The 21,606-nt window shown below is 46.8% G+C and overlaps 1 protein-coding gene across 4 annotated transcripts in view; it reads right to left on the reverse strand.

Moving 5' to 3' along the window:
- CHST11 (carbohydrate sulfotransferase 11) overlaps positions 1–21,606 on the reverse strand; it is a 263,540-nt gene that overhangs the window by 240,411 nt on the left and 1,523 nt on the right. The window lies entirely within an intron of this gene.

The following is a 21,606-nucleotide window of genomic DNA, read 5'->3' on the forward strand; positions in this document are numbered from 1 at the left end:
AGTGCAGACTAGTGGAAATTATGATGGGGCTACAGTTTGCCCCAAGACACCTGTTAGTGCCTCCAGTAGAGTGGCTTACACCCAGTTTCACTGTAATATCAAGAATAAGTTACTTTCCATTCTTGTTTCAAAGGAAGAATATAAAGCTCAAAGATACATGTATAAAAATGTTTACCGTGGCTTTTCTTAAAATGGAAAATCTCATCATAAAATATCCAAGAAAAGAGTGATTAAATACATCCAGGCCTCCCCTCCGAAGGCAGAGGCAATGCAGAGAACACACAGGAAACCCCCGTCTGGGGGGTAGGGGTGAGGTGGGGAGTATCTGTGGGTGTGTGTACGTGTCCAACAGCGATATCTTTCACTTTTGCAAAAAGAAAGACACAGTCATGAGTTGGGTTTGGTTTTGGTTTTCTCTCCCCACACCCTCTACTTCTGCTTCCTGTTTGGGGGGCAGAGGGGGGTGGGGGCCTGTTCCCACAACCCTGAGAGCAGGACCAAGGCACAGCTTCCCAGGAAAAGGCTTCCCTCTCCAGGTGCTGCAAACCGTCTCCCTCCTGCGCATGGTGCAGGCGCGCAGAGAATCACCCCACGGTGCCGCAGTATCTCAGGCTTGGTCACCACCCAAGCTCCCTCCTATCTGAATTCCCTCCTTATACTGCTTAGGACCACGGAGTGCACAGCATCTCCCAGGACTACATGTTATGTCTTATCAATATGAGCAGCTGTCCATTTTCCTTCCGGTTCAGGAATCACCCTGCTATCCATGTCTTCCTCTGTCACAGAAAGGAGGTTTTCATACAGACACTAACCCCTGCTTTGCACCCAGAAGTTAGGTCCTCAGTAGGAATCCCAGCTCTAACACTAGCCAGCTATGTGTCTTCAGGCTCCTACAACAAAACCCCACAGGGTGGGTGGCTTATAAATGGCAGAAATCAGTGTCTCCCAGTTCTGAGGCCTGGGAATCCAAGATCAGGGGGCCAGAAAGCTACTCTTTCCTGCCTCATAGCTGGCCCCTTCACTGTGTGCCCTGACATGGCGGAAGGGGCTGGGAGCTCCCCAGACTCTCATTTATAAGGGCACTAATCCCATTCATGAGGGCTACATCCTCAAGACCAAAGCACCTCCCAAATTCTCTCCTCCTGATACCATCACCTTTGGGAGTTAGGATTTCAACACAGGAATTTTGAGAGGACACAAGTACTTAGACCATAGCGCTCTGTTACCCTAGGTTAGTTACAGGACTTCCCTGGTGGCTCCGTGGTAAAGAACCCACTTGCCAATGCAGGAGTCTCAGGTTCAATCGCTGGTCCAGGAAGATCCCACATAATCCACAGGGCAACTAAACCCATGTGCCACACTACTGAGCCTGCGCTCCAGAGCCCAGGAGCCCAGTTACTGAAGCCAGCACACCCTTAAGTCCATGCTCTGAAACAAGAAAAGTCACAGCAGTGATAAGTCCCCTGCTCGCCACAACTAGAGAAAAAGCCCGCACAGCCATGAAGACCCAGCACAGCCAAAAAATAAATAAATAAATTTTTTTAAAATTAATTATAGAACTTCTCTGAGTCCCACCTAAAGATGAGTGCCTCCTTCGCCAGGCTGTTGAGAACACAGATAAAGGTCACCAGGGAATCAGTAGCCAAGACTTATCTTTTAAGTGAATTTCAACCTTGTGGATGATCTACAAGCTCTCAGGCTCACATGGCGACTGTGGAGCTGGCTTTCAGGCAAGCACTTGTGTATTGCTGGGTTTCCCTCTTCCTGAAAGTACAGTGATACGGTGCTCTGGGACACTGACAGGAGTTCTACTCTCTTCGCAGCTGTCAAGGGAGACTTCCCTCCTACCCTTTGTGGCTGACGCATTCAGACACACAAGCATGTATTCAACAAACCTGCATTTTATTGCAAGTCTGCGATAGGGTAGGCACTGGGGACTTACTCTGTGCTCTCCGGAAGCCTGTTATCTAGCGTGGCCTGGAAACTAAACAAGAGCATCCACGCTGAGTCTGAGAAAGGCTCCGTTAGGAATCTGGACAGCAGCCAAATAAAATTTGCTGCTTTCAGTACAACCGACACTCTCATAGGCTGCAGCTGGAGCATAAAAAGATGCAACATTCTAGAAAACACTATGGCCACACCTATCAAGAGCCTTCAACAGTTTATGACCTGTGCATTCCCCTTCTGAAAATTTGTTTCAGAGAGACATTAAAACGCAATGGTTTATGTACAGAAAGGTGTACTGTGGCATTTTTTAAAGGGAAAATCATTTTCAAAAGTGTTCTACAAAAGAGCACGACTAAATTACATTCATGTGATGACATATTCATATGATGGAATATTATGGCACCCATATGACTGAATACTACAGTATTTTCAAAGAAAATTGGATGACATGAGAAAAATGCCTATGGTTCAGGATAAAGCAAAGAAAGCAGGACACACTGTAATAATATGAATGATAATTTCACCTTTGTAAAAAAAAATTATATATATATATAGGATTTTTATTTTTAGTCACTAAGTCATGTCCAACTCTTTTGTGACCCCCACGGACTATAGCCAGCAAGGCTCCTCTGTCCACGGAATTTTCCAGACAATACTGGAGTGGGTAGCCATTTCCTTCTCCAGGGGCTCTTCTCAACCCAGGGATCGAACCCGAGTCTCCTGCATTGGCAGGTGGATTCTTTACCACCACGCCACCTGGGAAGCCCATAGATGCATAGAGAACAGACTAGAGGTTAACAGAGACTCCTCCTGGATGGTAGGATAAGGGGTCAGTCACATTTTTGGAAGTGGGTTTCATTCTTTCAAAATTCTCTGTAACATGCCTGAATTAAGTTTACAATCTTAAAAAAAGGAAAAAAATATACATATATACACAAACCATTGCTTTACTTTGATACTGAAGGGCAGGTGATGGGGCAATGGTGGAACAAGGCCAGGGGTGTCACCACCCTTGCCATTTGATAAATCATATGCTAAGAAGTGTCAGCTCCATTGAGACAAAGATCTTGTCTGTTTTGTCCCCTGCTGTTTCCTTAGCTCTTGGAAGGGTCCTGGCACACACAGAAGGTATTCAGTAAAAGCATGTTGAGTAACTGAATAAATGACTGCAGTCCAGCTCAAATGTTCTTCCTCTCTGTGAAGTTCCTTGACCTCCCCTAAACTAATTACTCTTCTTTTTCTAGAGACCCAGAGCCGTTATTACAAAGCTTTACAGCTCACAATTATGGGTCTGCTGCCACTCACTAAATTGCAAGTTATTTGAATGCAGGAACTAAGTCTTATTTAGGTTTGTCTCTGTAGTCAGATGAATGTTTGGTCAATAAACGTTTGAGTGATGGATGGAGAGGTGGAGAGATGTCAGCCTGTTCACACTGGATTCACAGTAATTATTCACTTCAACTGAGATTTAACTCTAACTGTAAATGTGCATCAATTTTGTGAGCTGCTAACAGAATAAGATCTGGGTTGGATAAAAGTTTTAGAAATAGTCTCAGCAGTCAACTAACTACAAAGTTGTTCATAGTTTTAGCCGTGAGACACTTTCTCCTAACAAAATTTTACTCAGAAGCCCAAAATAAAAAATAGGCAGAGAGCCACTCTGAGGAGGGTGGGGTGCCAGAACCCTCCTTGACATTAAGTTATCTGCTCTGGACTCTTCGGGATCAGAGGAACAGTTTGAACACTGCCAACAAACATTGACATTCGTTAGTAATGAAGTGAAAAGTGAAGTGTTAGTTGCGCAGTTGTCCAGCTTTTTGGGACCCCATGAACTATACCCTGCCATGCTCTTTGCAACCCCATGGGCTGTAGTCCACCAGGTTCCTCTGTCCATGGAATTCTCCAGGCAAGAATACCAGAATGGGTTGCCATTCCCTTCTCCAGGGGATCTTCCAGACTTGAGGATTGAACGTGGGTCTCCTGCACTGCAGATTCTTTACAATCTGAGCCTTGTGAGAGGGTTTCCAAAAGGCAGCAAAAGAACCAGGACCAGAACGCTCATTTCCTGACCTCCCCACCCAATGCCCTTTCTACTTAACTGTACCTCCTCTTCCGGTAGGGGTTACCCATGTTTTAGAACAAACCAAACACTCAGTTCTGGCAGCCAAGGTTTACAAGGCTGAGAACTCATTGCTCTGAATCCATGGCTCTTTCTTTTATTTCCTATGAAAATAAAGGAGGAATGTCACTGTGACTTTCCAATGACAACATCCCATTTGCAGGAAGGTACTTGCTATCAGACCTACATTTATTTCTAAATTCTCAATTTGCTTTTACAGACACAGGAAACAAAGTCTGCACAAGCCTCAAAAGAATTCTCTGCGGAATCCTACAGGAAAAAGCCCGAGCCACTCCCCTCCTGAATTAAATGGATTATCCTAAAAGAAGCAAAGCTACTGTTAATGTTTTTAAGCACATAATTGTCTTTCACAGAATGGCTCGCACTCACCCAATAAAAGTTGTTTTTATTACAAGTGACTAAAAAATTGCCCGTTCAGTTTCTGATTTCAAACCTGTACTTCCATTTTTGAATAGCAAAATTATACAGAGAGCCCTAGGTAGCATAAAAAACTGGCTCCTAAAGGATTCATGACCTAACTTTTGCATTTTCAGAACAATCTCCATTCCAATACTTTGGCACAGACTCCCAATAACAAGCATTGTCTTAATTAGACCTTCCAATCTCTAATCCCTAGATCCACACAAGTTGGCAAGTGTAAATCCCAAAACCACTGACGCCTGCACAGCCACATGCCCCCTGAAAAAATGCTGCACATCTGTGATGACATTACTTTCTCTTTTTTTTTTTTAAAGTTAAGTCTTTGAGAGAGTTCTCCTTGTGTATTGTTATTTTAATGAGAAAAAAAAAAAAAAAAAAACAGAGATCAAGGGTGGTGAGATATCCCATGAGGAAACCAGCTCCAGATGACATTCATTTATCAATGAATGTCAAGTGCCACAGGCCACCAGAGAGAAGGAAAGGGCCCTCAGTTTTGAATCAAGCCCAGTGCCCCCCAGAAGTGATTTTGAAAGCCAGAGATGGCTTTCTCTATAGCATAAGAGCTCTACAATTAACCCATCCTCTCTCCCACAGCCCAGGAGTGGGGACTCAAAAGAGGCAGCCTTTTGATATGAAGATTACACAGGGCAGCATCTTTCAGGGGGACAATGAGATCAGACCCCACACGCAGTACACAGGGTGAGTGGGGTGAGTTGGGGGGCAAGGGGAGTGGAATGAAAGCCTGAGGTCTCAGTTCCCAGGACGAAGAGGCTGACTTTTCATCCAGCCTGCACTGCTCATCTCCAGGGCAGTCCACAGCCTCAACCTGACCTCAGACAGACCCAAGAGTTTACACTGAAGCAAGAAATTCACTGGGCAACTATTTACATACTTTCCCTTTCTCCTGCCACTTCTCCCAGGGCCCTCCCAGGGTGAACAGAGGGCACCATTAGCAATGGAGAGCCTGGAAAGCGACCTCTAAGGCCTCTGATGTTGGCAGGAGCGATGCAAACGGCGGAGTTTTCAATCCCATCCCAGAGTGCTTTCAAGCGGTTTCTTAGCTTGCACTTTAGACATTCGTGAATAACCTTCTTCCCCCACCATTAAATGATCATAATAGAAACTATTTCAAAATGATTCCCAGTTCATTTTGAAGAAAGTGAGTTGAAAACCTTTACCCTTTTAATGAAACATGAGTGTTTCATTCAACTGAACTTACATTTCATCATCTGAAAAACAGAAGACCCTACCCTAAACCTTCTATGACTCCTGAGCCCCCAGAATAAAATTCAAACTTCAGAGCCTTCCGAGCTCTCCAGGTTGGTGGCTGATCCACCTCTCCGCTTGGAACTTCTTGTGCCCCTAGACATCACTCTCCTTCCTGCCTCACCCTGGTCCTGGCAGGTACCCTCACCTGGAGTGCCCGTCCTCTCCTTCTAAATCCCCCCAGCAAGTCTCTACTCATCCTTCAGGGCCCAGTGCAAAGGGCCCAGGTCCCACCACCTCTCCTGTGAAGTCTTCCTCAACACCCCTCTCTGAATCAATCACCACCCCACTTCCTGAGCTCTTACCTCCCTGTGTCACCCCAGTCACACTTGGCCCCACACACAGTTCAGCCATGTGTGTGCTTCTGTCCACCTTGATAGAACAAATCTTCCTTGGGCCAGTCTTTGCATGTAAACATTTAGAACCCCCCCTTTTCTTAATTTGGCCATGCCAGCTCGTAGTTGCACCCAGGTCCCATAAATTGAGAGACTGAACCACCAGGGAAGTCCCTAGAACCCACTTCAAACCAAATTTAAGCAGTTCCCCAAGCCTCTTCCACTGCCTCATCTGTAGAATGAAGTTGATAAGTCTCTCTCTACATTACAGAGTCTGTTAGGCTGTGTGAGAATTAGGAGGGTCACCTGATGCTGGAAAAGACTGAGGGCAGGAGGAGAAGGGGTGACAGAGGATGAGATGGTTGGACCTCACTGACTCAGTGGACGTGAGTCTGAGCACACTCTGGGAGACAGTGAAGGATAAGGAAGCCTGGCGTGTTGCAGTCCATGGGGTCGCAATGACTCCGACACGACTGAGCAACTGAACAGCAACAAAAAGGGTTAAGTCTCAGATGGCCTTGATTCGCCAGGAGGCAGTGAAGATGCCTCAGAGGACTGACACTACTTTAGCTATACATATGTGATTCCACTACCAATACCTGTTATTTAATACCTAGAGTCCTAAGAGAGTCAATAGTCTTCCCAAAGGGTATATTTTAAAGCCAGGAAGGAAAACGTCCCCTTAAAAAGGAGAAGGGGACGACAAAGGATGAGATGTTTGGATGGCATCACCAACTCAATGGACATGAATTTGACCAAGCTCTGGGAGTTGGTGATGGACAGGGAAGCCTGGCACGCTGCAGTCCATGGGGTCACAAAGAGTCAGACACGACTGAGCAACTGAACTGAACTGAAAAGGGGGGAAGGGGGAAAAAAAAGAGAGAGATTGAAAAGTAAACAAAAAAACCTATAATCCATTGCATAGAAAGTTCTCCAACACTTCTGAGCTGTATTCTCCAGCAAGGTAGCCCTGAGCCACATACAGTTATGGGGCACCTGAAACGTGGCAAGTCTGAATTAGGATGTGCTTAAATGTAAACTATACACTGAATTTCTGAAGACTTAGTTAAAAAAAAAAAAATTAAAAATATCTCAATAATTACTCATATATATTGCCTCTTGGGGACTTCCCTGGCAATTCATTGGTTAAGGTTCCGCACTTCCAAAGCAGGGGGCGAGGGTTTGATCCCTGGTGGGGGAAATTAAGATCCCACATGCCCTGTGACACGGCCAAAAAAAAAAAAAAAGTATCACCTCTTAAAATGATACTACTGTAGATATTAATTTCACCTGTTGGTTTATACCTTTTTAATGTGGCTACGAGAAAGTTTAGAGCACCATGCGCAGCTGGGGCTTCCCCGGTGGTTCAGCAGTAAAGAATCTGCCCGCAATGCAGCAGTCGCAGGAAATGCAGGTTTGATTCCTGGGCCAGGAAGATACCCTGGAGGAGGGCACGGCAACCCACTCCAGTATTCACGCCTGGAGAATCCCATGGACTGAGGAGCCTGGCGGGCTACAGTCCATGGGGTCGCAGAGTCAGACAGAACTGAAGTGACTTAGCACACACACACTGCTGACAGCATCTTTTGGGTGGCACGGCCCCGGCAGCGCATCCAGAGCGGGCTCTGCAGACCCCTTCCTGACACACACTGGTTAGAGCGCTAAACAGCACTGCCTTTGGGAGATGCTCACTTTTTTTGCTGCATCTGCATCTAGCCATGGTGTTAAATGAGTTGCTCTTTGCTGTCTTACATGCAGCTCACCATAGAATCATTCTTTACCATCTGAGCCACCAAGGAAGCCCAGGGAATGTACTCATTCTTTCCTTTAAAAAAAAAAAAAAGCAAATTTATTCTTTATTTATTTGGCTGCACCAAATCTTAGTTGTGGCATGTGGGATCTTCGAGCTTCATTTTGGCATGCAGGATCCTTAGTTGCAGCATACTAACTCTTAGTTGTGGCATGTGGGATCTAGTTCCCTGACCAGGGATCAAACCCGGGCCCCCTGCATTAGGAGTTCAGAGGCTTAGCCACCGGAACACCAGGGAAGTCCCAATGTACTTATTCTTTCACTCAATATTTCCTGACTGCTGCCATGGTGTATACATTTGTGTCCCCCCTAAAATTCATATGCTGAAAACCTAATGCCCTTAAGTGGTAATATCAGGAGGCAGTTAGGGCGTGAGGGCAGAGCTCTCATGAACGCGACGAGTGCCCTTAAAGGCCCCAGAGAGGCCCCTCAACCTTTCCACCCTGTGGAGATGCAACGAGAAGTCAAACATCTGTCCTTTAAAACCCACCCAGTCAGCGGGGTTTCGGTGCAGCAGCTCGAACAAGGTAAGCCACTACCGTCACCAGAGCTGGGCTGCTCCTGACGAGCCAGCTCACCAGCACATAATAACAGGCCCGTGCACACACACAGTACCACGGACATGTCCCCTTTCTCTGAACGAAAGGAGATGGATCTTGGTTCTGCACAGGAGGTAACATATAAACTGGACTTCTACCTTAAGACACATCCACGCTGAAGAGAGGTGAGTGTCATCCGAACACAGGTGATATCATGGGCCCCAAGAGGGGACGAGCTCACCCAGGCTACAGTGTAGGGTAAGAAGAGAAGGCACTACCACTCATGTTCCGCACAAAGCCCACAGCTGCGCTGAGGCCCTTATGAAATAATTACCTCTTGACCTAATTAGCTAAAACCAAGCACATGTAGGTGGGATACACCAGTGAGATGACACCTACTCTGGTGTCAGACCTGAGTAGGAATCCTGTTCCAACTTTTCAGCTCTGCGACCTCAGGCAAGCTCCTCAGCCTCCCAAAGCCTCAGTTTCCTCATCTGTACAATGGGATTGGTAAATGCCCACCTCACCAGGCTGTGGTAAAGAGTCAATGTGATCATCTAAGTACAGCAGCTGGCATGCTGTCTGATACACAGTATCACTAACTGATCATTTCATTACTGCTATTTTCAGTAAAGTACCAGAAAAACAGGGAATCTAAGTAAGGATTTCCTAGCTACCGATGTTCTGGGCTGGAGTATTCTTCACTGTAGGAGGCTGTCCCGTGTGTTGCAGGGTGTATTGCAGCATCCCGGACCTCTGTTCCTTAGAGGCCAGTAGGACCCACCTGCCCAGCTGTGCCAACCAAACTGTCTCCCGACATTGACAAAGGTTCCCTGCCATGTGGAAGAGAAGGGAGCAAAACTGTCCCCCGTTGAGAAGCCCTGCTCTAAGTCAATTAGATGAGACAGAAAGTTCATCCAGAGGACCACACGCTTAAAGATACTTTTTCAACTGGTACCCCTACCTCACCCCATATAAGGAGCAAGCTTGCCCCAACCTTGGGAGTAAGTAAGCAAGGGGACTTGTTTGCTCCTGGCTTCCACCTGCTGCAACAGGGGCACCAATAAAGCCTTGCCTGAAAAAAAAAAAAAAAAAACTCGGAGCACTGACAGACTTCTCCATCCTCTGTCAAGTATCAAGCCCAGCAGGGACTGCCTGAGGGGCCAGATGCAGAGCAGAAGAGCATCAGATAGGTCCGTGGTCTCAGGCCGAAGAACCCTGTGTGTGCATGCATCGACTCTTTGCAGCCCCATGGACCATACCCTGACAGTCTCCTCTGGTCCATGGGATTTTCCAGGCAAGAATACTGGAGTAGGTTGCCACTTCCTTCTCTAGGGGATCTTCCTGACCCAGGGATCAAACCCAAGTCTCGTACATGGGCAGGTGGATTCTTTACCACTGAGCCACCTAGGAATCCTAAAGAACCCAGGCCCTCGCCCAACTCAGAATCACAGTCTTTCGACGGCATCTCAGTACCTGCTCTGGGGACAGTGGGCAGAAATGTGCCTATGCCCGCACTCTGAGTGCCAGCCTGCCAAGGAGGCTGCACCCCTGCAGACAAGAGTTGGGAGGACGGGGGCCTGTGCGAGAAGAACCCAGGAAGTCCTCCTGTGCACACCTCGGGTTCGAATGTGGAGCCCAGGGATAGTCAGTTCTGTCCCGTGTAATGCACCGACATTCCACAACATCTCCTCTTCCGAAATGACTTCCATCCTCCTCAGAGTTCAGCTGCAGAAACTTGACGTGGGTGGCCTGTGCTGTATTTTTCAAGTGCCACTTTTTTAAAGTTTGTGGGAACCTGAGAGGTAACTGTGTGCATAACTGGGGGGCGGGGGAGCTATGGTCTCTGCATTTGGTGTGAAACCACAAAGCTAATTTTTTACCAGATAAACTCAGCTTTTGCAAAACACTCCAAGCTCCATGGAGGCAGTACTAAGTGTTGGCCTTGGCAGGGTAGGTGCCACAGCATAGCAGATGGAGAGTCAGGACATCCAGAAAGATGGTGTCACTGGGGCCGAAAAGCAGGACCCTTTCGGCAAACCTTACAGGGTAGGTCACACCTACGAAACAGACAAACATTTGCTCAGGATTCCAGCAGGATGCAATACAAGAGCACTGTCGTCAACATGAAGAGTAAAATCTTAGAATGAGGAACCACAGTGTACCTATTTTAAAAATACATGCATACTGTTTCTGCACCCATTTTCAATGCATTTTCACATCTCATTTCTCATTTAATCTTCCCCACTACCAAGGAAAAGAAGTAATATTACTACCTTCCCTTGGCAAATGAGGAGACCGAATCTCTGAGCTGGTGACTTGTAATCAATCAATTATTAAGCCCCTACAATATGCCGGGCACTTTCCCAAGTCATTGAGTGTGGCCAGGTACTATGCCAGACACCACTGAAGCGTGGAGAGTCTTGAGGGATTTCTCCAAAAGAAGAGTTGTTGGCCCATGGTTAGGATGATGATCTGATGAGAGGAAAGATCCCACCCCATGTGGGATGTCTAGCATCCTTGGCTCTGCCCGAAAAACTGATGTCCTCAATCTTTGGGACAAACAAGCACATCATGACACATTTCCAAATGTGGGGGCCAGGGAGAGCCCCTCAACTGAGAGCCCCAACTAGACATTCAGAGAAAGACTCAGACAGCCATGGTTTAATTCTAGAGTCATCAGTTGTTGTGCGACCTCAGACAAGTCACATTCTCTATGCCCTAGGCTCCTGTGTGCTGCTGTGTTAAGTCACTTCAGTCACGCCTGACTCTCTGCAAGCCTGTGGACTGTATCCGGCCAGGTTCCTCCATCTATGAGATTCTCCAGGCAAGAATACCGGACTGGATTGCCATGCCCTCCTCCCCTCCAGGGTATCTTCCTGTCCCAGGGATCGAACCCGCATCTCTTGTGTCTCCCGCATTGGCAGGCGGGTTCTTCACCACTAGCACCACCTGGCAAGTCCACCCTAGTCTCCTACCCTCCCTGTAAAATGGTGATTACAAGAGATAAACCCTGTAAGATCCTTATAAGGAATATGTAATATATATTAAACACCTGACCTATGTCAACCTCCAGGAAATAATAACCAATAAATAGCTGTATTTCTTTATCAATGCACCCCCTTGAACCCTCACCTCCTTTGATCCTAAAGCCCTCTTCTCAGGGAACCTTTCCTAATCACTCTATTTAGAAGTGATCACTCACTGCTTCCATTTCACATCTTCCTTCCTGGCTTTATTTTTTTTTCTCTGCAGCACTTGTCACCACCCAACAGACTCACTGGTTCAAGCATGCATTTGTTTATATTATGTCTCCCCCCATCAACTATTGTCCACTTGGGTCCCTGCTGTATCTCTAGCACCCAGCTCAGAGTCTAACTCTCAACAGCATTCAACCAAACCATCCTGAGTGATGTCGAATGGACACAGGAGACAGTCAGAGCCTGAACGCTGATCCTGGCCTGCAAATTCTGAGCTTTTTTTTTTCACCATAGTGAATGACCATGAACAACGGCACTGATAAAATATGTCAACCGTTAAGAAATGCAAAGTGTTACAACACTACCTTAGAGGGGCCTTTGTGTTTTCCCTCTTCTGGGATCTTTGAAATGAACAGTTTCTAACAGAAACTCAACTACCAGCCTGTTGAACTGGCGTTGGCTTTGTGGGTTTTTTTTCACAAGGTCTTTAAGATAACCACTTAAGCTGCAGACTGATACGGATTTCAACACTTACATTGCTGGGCTTGAAACAGTTGCTCAGTCATGTCCAGCTCCTTGCAACCTCTAGGACTATAGCCCGCCAGGCTTCCCTGTCCCTAGAATTCTCCAGGCAAGAATACTAGAGTGGGCTGCCATTTCCTCCTCCAGGGGATCTTCCCGACTCAGGGATTGAACCTGGGTTTCCTGCACTGCAGGTGGATTCTTTACCATCTGAGCCACCAGGAAAGCCCTCTTTATTTCTATCCATACCTATCTGAGTGAGACCTGAACTCCAGGGATACTGGAAATATCAGTCCTAGCCACACCACATGTCTAATGCCAAACTCTGACTCACCGCTGTCAGAACTATCTTTAGTACTAAGTAGCACTAAGTGTGTGTACATAATTAGTCACTCAGTTATGTTTGATTCTTTGTGACCCCATGGACTGTAGTCAGCCAGCCTCCTCTGTTCACGGGATTCTCCAGGCAAGGATACCAGAGCAGGTTGTCATTTCCTACTCCAGGGGATCTTCCTGACCCAAGAATCAAACCCATGTCTCCTGCGTCTCCTGCATGGGCAGGTACATTCTTTACCACTGAGCCACCTGCATGGCAAACTATACTTTTACCCAAACTTGACTGCGGTGGGTCTGACAGTCACCAACTACATTCAAGACCAGTCTCCACCTCGGGTTCCAAAGTCTAGCTGACACACTCCAAGTATCACAAAGGGGCCTGGAAAGGAAACATCAGGTCTTCCATTTTCATTGAATTTAGAAAAAGAAATTTAATGTTAAAAATATGAATTAGTGTAAAATACGAATTGGAACAAACACCCTCATCTAACCCATTGTACCAGGTTACATGCATTTACGAAATTCAGGCATCCTGAGGAGGGAGACAGAGAGGGACCAAGGAAATCAGTCAACCCACTGCTCTGAGATCACCATTTACAACTGAATCCCAAGTAGATTTACAGATTACATCATCTACTTTTACCTAAACTAGTCCTCACAAAGTGGAATAGAGGCTTAAAGAGAGTCCAGTCAAGAAACTACAGCTTGGAGGGAATTCCCAGGTGGTCCAATGGATAGGTCTCAGCCCTTCCACTGCTGAAGCCTTGACTGGGCTTCCCTGGTGGTTCAGTCGGTAAAGAAATCTGCCTGCAATGTGGGAGACCTGGGTTCTAGCCCTGGATTGGGAAGATCGCCTGGAGAAGGGCATGGCAACCCACTCCAGTATTCTTGCCTGGAGAATCCCCATGGACAGAGGAGTCTGGCAGGCTGCATGCAGTCCATAGGGTCGCAAAGAGTCGGACATGACTGACCGACTAACCACACACACACAGAGGAACTAAGACCCTGGAAGCTGCAAAAATGAAATATAAGAAAACACTGCAGCCTTGGAGCTAATACTCATAATGCATGCACATATTATGTGCACCAAAAAAATGCACAGAAGGAAATTCCTCTCTCTCCCTGAGTCTTGTATGCCATGTGCTGCGTGCTAAGTCACTTCAGTCGTGTCTGACTCATTGTGACCCTGTGGACTGCAACCCTCCAGGGTCCTCTATCCATGAGATCCTCTAGGCAGGAGTACTGGGGTGGGGTGGCATGCCCTCCTCCAGGGGATCTTCCTGACCCGGGGATCGAACCTGTGTCTCTTACGTCTCCTGCATTAGCAGCTGAAAACCTGGGTGCCACTAGCGCCACCTGCAAAGCCCCTTGTATGCCACATAACAAGGTAAAAAGGGTAAGAGAATCGGAGCTGACTGGGAGTTCGCTAACAGAATTTCCCAGATGGTAACGAACATGTGGGTTTACAATCACTATTGTTAGAAACAGAAACATCCTTACCCTACATATTTAGATAATGGGACTAATATGAATACACTTACTATAAGCAAAATAGATGGGAGATGGCTGCTCACATATGTTTTACCAATAGGAAGTGGTGAGCACTCTGGATGTCTGCTCATCACCCATTCTACTCCCTTCTAGAAAGCCTTTCTATACAGTAAGGGCTATTGATTTAAAAGCTATGTTTCCCAGCCGTCCTGGTTCTGAAGTGTGAGTTTGGCTCCGCCAGATTTAGAAAGAGGCCATCGGTGAGAGGCCACCTCCCGCCTCCCAGGTTTTCTTCAGCCTCCTGATGATGTGAGAATGATGAGGGGTTTTGACAACACTCTCTGGGACCACTCTCTGGCTTGCTGGGTGTTGAGAGGTGGCTGCAGGAGCATCCCAATTCTGGAATCAGGATTTCTGATCCCAGGGTCCCAGGGTCATTAGTTTGTTCTTGGATTTGGTAGTTCCAAAGATAGTCTCAGAGGTAGCAGCACACAGTTTTTTTGAGTAGCCAGGCCTGTATATGTTTGCTTCTATGTTGTTACATACGCTATTACTGCTGCTGCTGCTGCTGCTAAGTCACTTCAGTCGTGTCCGACTCTGTGCGACCCCATAGACAGCAGCCCACCAGGCTCCCCCGTCCCTGGGATTCTCCAGGCAAGAGTACTGGAGTGGGGTGCCATTATTACCTGAGGCTAATTCCTGGAGGCCCAGCTGAGAGCCCTATGCTTCTAAGCGTGTGCATGCTCAGACATGACTGAGCAATCCCATGGACTGTAGCCCACCAGACTCCTCTGTCCACGGGATTTTTCAGTGAAGAATACTGGAGTGGGTTGCCATTTCCTCCTCCAGGGGATCTTCCTAACCCAGGGATCAAACCTGCATGTCCTGGGTCTCCTGAACTGGCAGGCGGATTCTTGACCACCAGCATTCCCAACTTTCTTAAGGACCAGATTCCCTCCATTAAATACCTTTCTGCTTAAAATACCTAGATTCCTTCCCAGTTCACACCTGAAGCATGGCTGAATCCTAGCAAGCCAGAAGCAACGAGGCCTGAGAAACAAAGCAGGTCATACCAGAAGCTATTTGGTCAGAGCAAGCCGGCCTGCTCTTCCCTCTGGGCTTACGCATAATGGTGAGGTGGGCACAGCGGCGGAAGAGGCATCTTTGCCAGTCACTTATTTACCCTTTAAATGTTTCCTAAGTACCTCTGGGCCAAGCTTAGAGGCTATGAAGAGGAACTTGGCAGAGGTTCCTCAAAAGAGGAACATGTACTGAATACAAGTAAACAGACAACTACCACGCACTTCTGAAGAAGATTCTTGAGAGTCCCCTGGACAGCAAGGAAGTCAAACTAGTCAATGCTAAAGGAAACCAACCCTGAATATTCATTGGAAGGACTGATGTTGAAGCTGAAGCTCAAATACTTTGGCCACCTGATGCGAAGGGCCAACTCATTGAAGAAGACCCTGATGCTGGGAGGGATTGGGGGCAGGAGGAGAAGGGGACGACAGAGGATGAGACGGTTGGATGGCATCACTGACTCAATGGACATGAGTTTGAGTAAACTCCAGGACATAGTGAAAGACAGGGAAGCCTGGTGTGCTGCAGTCCATGGGGTCACAAAGAGTCGGATGTGACTTAGCGACTAAACAACAACAGAAAAGGGAATGACCAAGGCCACGGGAGCTCAGCAGCCTTGAAAGAAAGCAAAATCCACACTGGTGACGTTCTCCCCAAACAACGTCACCAAGTCTATTTCTCTGTGATCTTCCAGAGTTGAGCCCCATATTAAATAACTCACTTCCCCACATTCCTATTCTGACTCTTACCAACCTCATCAGTTAATCAGAAAGAGATACAAGCCCTGTGGCTCTGAAAATAGGTGCAAATTTCCCAGGTACAGCAGAAAAGACTGAAAGGCCTGTCGACCAGCAAAGCCTTTATGAAGCAGGTGATCAGGATACATCAGATACCCCCCAGGGCCCTCAGCTGGAGCCTGAGTGCCATTTTTATCACCTTACTGAGATTCTGAAGTACGCCCTGGTATATAGAAAGCACTTTCACAATTTACAGAGGTGGGTCCAAGGGCATCAACTATAAGAATCACTGTTACTTTATGTTCCACAAAGAAAATAAAGGCTATGCATTAGAGGTCAGCACAGCAGTAAGATACCATCAGTTACAACAAGTCAAATGTCAGAAAGGTGAAAAGAATGAGTGTCTTAGAATTGATAAAATAGAGTAATTCACAGGAGCAGGCAGAGGGGGGATGTCCAACTAGCACCCAGGTCTTTCACTCCCAAATCATCGATCCATTCCTTCTCTATTTTTCTTGAGTGCCTCCAGAAGTCAGGGGCTGTTGATGGTTGGTTTCCATCTATGGATGCTGTGGATCACGCCTTACACATTTCAAGAACTTCCCAACACAAACTCAGTTAAAATTCCTGTCAAACTGGTTTTGTTTTGCTTTGTTCTGATTTATACATTACTGCTTTAAAAAACTGAAAAAGGGGGGTGGTCTAGTCTGGAGGTGAGGGGGAGGCAGAGGTTGATGGAGAAGCAGGATTTACACGGTAAACACTTCACCCAACTTCACTGTGGCTGCTTGAAAATGAACACAACAGTGCAAGTAAGAGGCTTTGGGCTTGTCCACCCATTCCACAATCCCTCCCCCAAGAGTCCTCAGCCCAAACTCTTCCAGAGCTTCCCATCCGGTCGCCAGTCAAGGCCAAGATCCACACAATCTCTCTGCACCTCCTGGTCTCAGCTGCTTCCTCCCTCTGCTCCAGACACTCAGAGCCGCCTGCCATGCGAGGTCCTGCCTCAGGGAACAGACCTGTGCAGCTCTGCACCTGGAATATCCTACCTGGGGCTGGGCTGACATGCGGCCAGCTCCTTCACTTCTTCCGGTCTCTGCTCTCCAATGTCAACTTGTCAGCGACATCCTGTAATGACCTCTGTATTAAACTGCAACCCTGGCCTCTCACATCCCTCATTCATCATATCTCTTGCTTTGTTCTTCTCTCTTCACACCATCTGACACATCACCTATCTGTGTGACTTTTGCACTTCCTTAAAGTCTGCCTATACTTCACTAGAAGGTAAGTTCCATGAGGGCAGAAATAATGTTTTATGGTATCCCCTGTGCCCAGAACAATACTGGGCACAGAGAAGAGGAGAAAAAGAGACAGAGAAAGAAAGAGCATCTCTGATCTCAAATTCTGATGAATCACATCTGATGTAAGATGCATCAAATTACAAGTTCTAGGAATTTTTACTGGACAGATCAGACTATTCAACGATCTCAGGGGAGGGACTGCCTCATTCTTCATTTGTGATAAAGATAGGGGTCTCAAAATTCAAGAGAAGAAAAACAAAAAAGAGAAAATGAATATGTAAAACTACTGGTTTTTTTCAGAATCTGCCCTTACCAGTGGCTGTGACTTTCATGAAAGTCTTTCCATTCACCATCCCCAGATTAAGAAGAGCTTTGTCCTCTTGGTAGATTTAAGAAGGGAAGGGGTGGTGCTCACTTGTAAGCCTTTGATTTCCTGTTTTTAAATGGTTGTGACCGATACAGCTCGTAAGCAAAATGACTTTTCATCCAGATAAATATAAACAGCAGCCCCTTCTGCTGGCGGCTTGATTCTCCCATCCCTCATCCATTAGAAACTCCAACCAGTCTTCCTCTGGTGCCCAATCACCACTTTTATTTCAGAGGCAACAAAATGAGGACTCCTGGACAGCAGATCTAACTGTCAAAGGAAATTGCCTAAGTGTATCTGTCTCATCTTTGAGCAGCCATGAAACTCCCCATGGAGGTGCAAACATTTAAACCGCCAAGGGGAGACCAGATGCTGGAAACAGCTTATCTTTCAGCTATTTGATGCAGTTTCCAGGATTTATAACAGTGTCATATTTGAGAACTTCCTGACTTCTTTTCAAAAGAAGTTTCAGATATATAAGAGAACAGCCCCTACAACCTGGTCTCACTCCAAATTCATTTCATGTATCAGCAAAAAGATTCTTTAAAATTAAATACGTGCAGAAAGAAAAAAAAAAAACACGATAGCAGACTGGCACTCTGCAAAGTAGTGGGGATGGGAGGTTAGAGACACAGGCAACCCTATAAATTTAAAAGTTTGTGGCTAAGTTTTCTGTTTTTCAACTTAATTAGTGGTCACCATAATGAGCATAATGATGTATTTGTCTAAAATACATATTACCTATCAAACAAGGTACAAAATCCAGGATAGGATCTCAATTATTTTTTTAATATATATATTCTATAATAGGAAAAAAGGACCACTTGCCTCTGGGTGGTAGATTAATGGATGATTGCTTATCTTCTGTACCTCCTAAATTTTCTAAAATGAGCATATATTACTTTTATAATTAGGTTAAAATTATAATGCAAGTGTTTTACATCAATCTAATCAAGTGAACTACAAAGGGGTAACCCAGGAAGCCTTTAAATAAAGGGTATAATCTTTCAATACATTCGACCAAAGCAAAGAAATCCCAGGCGACAGTGAAAGTAAACATTAAAAAAAAAACAAAAAAAAACAGAGAAAGAGAGAAGAAAAGCTTTCTCCCCAGGCTTCTCTCCTATGAACAGGAGCTTTCAAACAAAACCACAACCCTACGGAATAACACAAAAGGAAGGTTCAGGGGAGCCACCTTCACACACTCAGCACAAATGCAGCCTTGGGGGTCTTTCAGCTCGGCCTAGCCGCCCCAAGACACAGCTCCATCAAAGGCCAGCTGTCTGGGGCAGGTACCCGAGACAAGTCAATGTTCAGGAGGCGATCGCTGATGGACAGAAAGCTGTGCAGAAAGCACAGGCATGGCGCTCCATCCTGAGATCAGGAGCAGGTCACGCCCACAGAGGGTGTCTCTCCTGCAGAGGGGTTTCTACAGGTCAGCGGCTAAAAGAGACCAAGCTTCCCCCTACCCAAGACACCCAGCCTCACCGTCTCACACTCCGGGGCAACAACTCTAGGCCAAGGGGAGTGTTCTGTCTGGGGTGCGATGAGCTTAAACCTGACCCATGACTTGAGAGATCTCAAAGACCAGGAGGATAGCGAAGTGTCCAGACCTTGTCTCCAGTGTCCCACACACCCCCTCAAGAGAGCCAGACTTAGTGATGAGGCATTCTTGGCAAGGTTTGATACAACTTCCCAAAAATTGGAGAAGCGGGTCTCCTAGAATCTAGCCACTTCATTCATTCATCCAGCAAATACTTTATTGAGAAACTACCATGGGCCGGGCACTGTGCCGGACACTGGGATTAGAACAGGGCCTAAAACCCAGACCCTGCCCTAAGACTGTTAACTTAGAGTGTCAAAGACCTAAAGAAAACTGCCTGTACTGACAAGGAGCCCACTTCTGCTGGACCCAACACCAAATTAAAGATCAATGACTCAAGTTGCTGTATTAGAAAAGTACAAAAGACAATGAGCCCCAGATTAGAATCAGAGGAACAGCCAGCCAGCCCCTCGCCAGCTTATCTCTGTTTATTCTTTCCCTTCCTCCTCACACACTCCAGGTATTCTCTAGCCATCAATGAAGCCAAGGATCCATTTCTTTTTGGAATACTACATTTCTATTTCAGAGAGGAATAGAAATAGCCTCTCTGCCAGAGGGCTCCTAATTTTTAGCAACACAATCTGTGCCATGCTGTGGTCCCTTCTGCCTCTCCCAGGGTGATCTGGAGAAATGGAAACTGCAGTGCCAGGCTAAAAGATCAGCTGTCACAACCCAAAATCCTTCAGAGAAGCAAAGAGCAGCTAACTTTTAAGGAAATTCCAAGCAGGAGGAAAAAGAAATAGCATCGGTTGTCATCAAGAGCCTAGTTTAATAAAATGTGTGTGTGGAGGGGAGGTGGAGGGTATAAATGTTTAATATTAATTTCAAAGTATATTTTTATGTCCTATATCATAATAAACTACTGGCATGGAGTTTTCATGGAACAGTGAAACAATTATATATAATTCAAAGTAAGGAAGACCTTTCAGTTGAATGCAGACCAATACAGTTCTACATTCAATAGAACATATTGAAAATAGTCTTTGCTATAGACTGGTGGAAAATAACAGACGCACATACTCACACAAGCAAATAATCCACAAACGCCATTTGGGGGTTGGAAGTGGGACGAGGAAGGGGAGCCAAGGGTGAGAGCAGAGGGTCAAGGGTGGAAAATCCTTATCTAGGAAGCCTTGGCCAAGCTTCTGTCCCTGGTACCGAAAAGCCAGACTGAAAGCAGCTAACACCACTTTCAAGCCAACTTAATATTCCAACTAGGGCTGGAAATTTTCACAAAGTGTCAGTTACAAGTTGGAAATTTCTTCCTGGTATCCCTGGCTGGAAAGTTATTTCCTAAATCTCACACAGGGTAAGAGAAACACGGGATGCTTGAAAATCACTGGCAGCAATAGTCTTACTAGTTAGTATCTCCCTGGACAACTAACAGGTACAGAGAAGTTACAGCACATTCCTGCTGGAGACCAATACACCTCACTGTTCCAGGCATTTCGCAGAGGACTACCCGGCACGTTCGGTCCAGGCAAAACTTAAGTGGCCTAAACACATCTGTAGTGTCTGGACCAAATCATTCAGCTCTTTGTGTGAGCTGTTGGGCCCCAGTGTGCAGATGCACACCACCCAGTCCCCCAGCCCTCCGGGCGGAGCCTGGCCCAGGACACAGCAGTCTGTCTGGTCCTGCCCATTGCAACCACGGCCTGGCTGCCGGCAGGCAAGCCAGGTCCATTTTTAAATTCCCTAAGAAGTTTCCCAACCACTGGTTTGGGTGAGGAGGCAAACACCGCTGCAGCTTGCTGACGTGAAACTAAAAATACCCAACTGCAAACAAAAGCCACCCTTTACCAGCGGCTCCGCCGTCCTGAGGCTCCATGTGGAAGTGTCAGGCCACACCAGACTGAGACCTTACTCTTGGCCAAGGGGCTGCCTTAACAACTCCTCCAGGCCCAGCCAGGCAGAGGGGCCGTTCTGTCCGAGCTGTCAAGGAATCCCAAAGTTTGATGGAAAGAACAGCTTTGGTCCTGTGACACCCCCCAATGCAGGCTAGATGAGTTCGGTGCTGCCTCTGGGTCAGATACACACTGAAAGCAGAACATAACCCTATAGCCCTGGAAGGAAATGGGCTTCCAGCTCCATCCTTGCAATTATAAAAGCAAATTATTGCCATGACTATACTGAGAAAGGCAGCTGGGAGGCGTGATTGGTAGATTTGAGAGCCCATGTGGTCCAGTGGGGGTCTGCTGGGGGCCAGGGCATGGGAGATCACGACTCCACGGCGCGATGCCCGTTTCCCCAGGAGCTTCTCGGAAGGTTTTACCTGTTGGGCTTTGGAGTGGAGCTGCGATCCCGGGGCCACCACGCTCCAGGCCGCCCGTCCCTCCTAAACTTTCCTTCCCGCCCCTCGGAAGGGGCAGGCTCGTCCCTCTCCGAGTCCAGATTTCAGGTGTGGAGCTTGTCTAAGCCACCCAGGACTGCGGGGAGGCGCGGGGTGGGGTAGGGGCGGGTTTCCTTCCCACACGGCCCGGCGGGCGCCGGGGGATTCCGGATGCTCAGAACC

The sequence above is a fragment of the Odocoileus virginianus genome, chromosome 23 (assembly GCF_023699985.2).
Source record: "Odocoileus virginianus isolate 20LAN1187 ecotype Illinois chromosome 23, Ovbor_1.2, whole genome shotgun sequence".
In the NCBI taxonomy this organism is placed as follows: Eukaryota; Metazoa; Chordata; class Mammalia; order Artiodactyla; family Cervidae; genus Odocoileus; species Odocoileus virginianus.